The following is a 2,939-nucleotide window of genomic DNA, read 5'->3' as shown; positions in this document are numbered from 1 at the left end:
GGAGCCCAGCAGGTCAAGGCTGCGGTGGCCGCGGGAGCGGCCACTGCACTCCAGTCTGGGCGACAGAGTGAGACTCCAAAAAAAAGAATGGGGATAATGTAGGAGAGGAGAGACAAGACAGATGTCCTCTCTTCTGTGTCATTTGTGTTGCTCCCACCATGACCTCTAATATAAAAGGCAAGTTTCTAGAAATGAAATTGTCATGCCATAATCACAGCGTGAAGAGCCCCTACTCCTGGTATTTCCTTCCATACAAAGGAATGGCTAGAAGAGAAATTCTCTTGTCCCCTCCCATCCCCTGCTTACCTCCTGGGGACAGAACTGGTGGATGGGCTACTTTAGGAAGAGGAGCTGAGATTCTCAGCCTGTAGAAAGCTCCTGTGCCAAGCTTCCCTCTGCTACACTGAATGAGGCCTACGGAAGGGGCCTGCATTTGCACATCTGGGCCATGACAGGGGGCCAGTCTGCCCCATTTTAGGGATGAACATCAGGACCTCTCGTACTAAAGCCATGTTTCCTGAAAGCTTCAACATTAGTAAAGCTGACATGAGCTCTCCATCAGCCTGACTCCTCTATCTCTCCTTTCATTGTTTCTGAATTTGGGTGGGAAACAGGGATGCCATAAATCACACCAGTTATGAAGCAGTGGAAAGCAACATGGGCAGCCACTGTGGAAAAAAAGTCCAGCTGTTCCTCAGTCAAATATCAAGTCACCATATGACCCAGCAACTCCACTTCTCGGTGTATACCCATGAGAAATGAAAACATATTTCTACACAAAATATTGCACATGAATGTCTATAGCACCGTTGTTCGCAATAACCAAAAAGTGGAAACAATCCAAATGTCCATCTGTTGATGAGTGGATACGCCAAACGTAGTATTAATATATCCATACAATAGAATAGTATCCAACCTTAAAAGTAGGGAAGAACTGATGCCTGCTACCTTATGGATGAACCCAAAAAACATGCTAAGAGAAAGAAGGCAGACACAGAGGGCCACTTATTGTATATTCTATTTGTGGGAAATGTCCAGAATAAACAAATTCATAGAGACAGAAAATAGATTAGTGGTGTAAGGGCTTAGGGGTAGGAGGAGTGAGAAATGAATGCTATGGACTGAATTATGCCCACCTCCACAGTTAATAGGTTGAAGCCATCACTCATAGTGTGACTGTATTTGTAAACAGGGCCTGTAAAGGAAGTAATTAAGGTTAAATTAGGCTCTAAGAGTGGGGCCCTGATATGGTGGGATTAGTGCCATTATAAGAAAAGCCACCAGAGAGCTCTCTCTCTCTCCAAACACACACAAAGAAGAGGTCATATGAGCACCCAGCAAGAGGGTGGCTACCTACAAGCCAAAACAAGAAGCCATAGAGTAAAGCCTACCTTGCTGGCACTTTGACCTTGGACTTGCAGCCACCAGAACTGTGAAAAGTAAAGTTCTAAGCCATCTGGTTTATAGTATTGTTTTAACCTGAGTAGAATAAGACAGAGAGTGACTATTAGTGAAGACAGGGTTTCCTTTTGGAGTAATGAAATGTCCTAAAATTGATTGGGATAGTGGATGCACAACTCCATATACATACGTCAAGCCATCAAATTGTACATTTTTATTTTTTATTTTTTTATTTTTATTTTTTAAGTTGGAGCCTCACTCTGTTGCCCAGACTGTAGTGCAGTGGCTGCTCTCGGTCACTGCAACCTCGACCTCCTGGGCTCCAGCGATCCTTCCGCCTCAGCCTTCCAAGTAACTGGAACTACAGGCGTGTGCTACCATGCCCAGCTAATTTTTGTATTTATTGTAGAGATGAGGTCTCGTCAAGTTGCCCAGGAGGGTCTCGAACCTGCGGGCTCAAGCAATCCACTCACCTTGGCCTCCCAAAGCGTGGGATTACAGCCTGAGCCACCGAGTCCGGCCAAATTGTACATATTAAATGGGTCATTTTAAAGCAGTGGTAACATTTCACACATAGATTTCCTCTAGAATTTTTTTAATATATTGTTAAACCCAAGATTTAAATCCGAGACCACAAAGAGCCAGCTCCGATGCAAACACATGAGGGTCTTTATTCAGGCTCGAGTTTGGGCTCACGTATGAAGCTGACACAGCGACTTCAGGGACGAGAGAGAGCCCCAACCCAGGCTAACACGCGTCTTTTATACATAATCCTGAAGGGATGGGGTGGCTTTACAAACTTGTGCACACAGGATTGGATAAAAACTATATGACGCAGTTACAAAGACTTTGATTGGTTGATTTGAGTTTGATTTGCACGGGCTCAGGCTTAGTTACTTGTGATGGACAAATAACTGCCAAAAGGGCGGAATGGAATGCTAGATAAGCTAGGTTTACATTGTCACTGCATGTAAATTAACTTTGGCATGGAAGCCAGAGGTTTGAACCAACATAGAGCCCACCAGGAGAGTGGCTAGTGCCTCAGAGTTTACTGCAATCTAAGCAAAGGAATGTCTGGGAGGGGCTTATTGCTTAACATTCACACACTGCTAGCAGCAGTTGCGGAAGCAAAAGAAGCCAGCATGGCAATTGGGACAAACAAAAGCTTAACAAAGTTCTAAGTACAAACACTGCTTAACATTGTTTAACTATATAATCACTTACTACCAGGCATCCGACATGTGCCCAGTTCTATGGGGTCTGAGGTAGGATTTAAAATACTAAGAATTTATAAAATATAGTGAACGTGAGTTAGGAATATATATAAAATGCAATGAATGCTTCTTTTACAGCAAGTGTAGTTTTCTTTTGAATTTCTTGGGTCTCTCAATATATATTTTGTGAGGGTTTTTTTGAGTCAGAGTCTTACTCTGAAACCCAGGCTGGAGTGCAGTGGAACATTCACAGCCACTGCAGCTTTGACCTGCTGGGCTCAGGCGATCCTTCCATCTCAGCCTTCCAGATAGCTGAAACTACAG

The sequence above is a fragment of the Carlito syrichta genome, unplaced genomic scaffold, assembly GCF_000164805.1.
Source record: "Carlito syrichta isolate Samal-C Ts95f unplaced genomic scaffold, Tarsius_syrichta-2.0.1 Scaffold309723, whole genome shotgun sequence".
Lineage (NCBI taxonomy): Eukaryota > Metazoa > Chordata > Mammalia > Primates > Tarsiidae > Carlito > Carlito syrichta.
The sequence above is the reverse complement of the archived record's forward strand: the minus strand, read 5'-3'. Positions refer to the sequence as shown.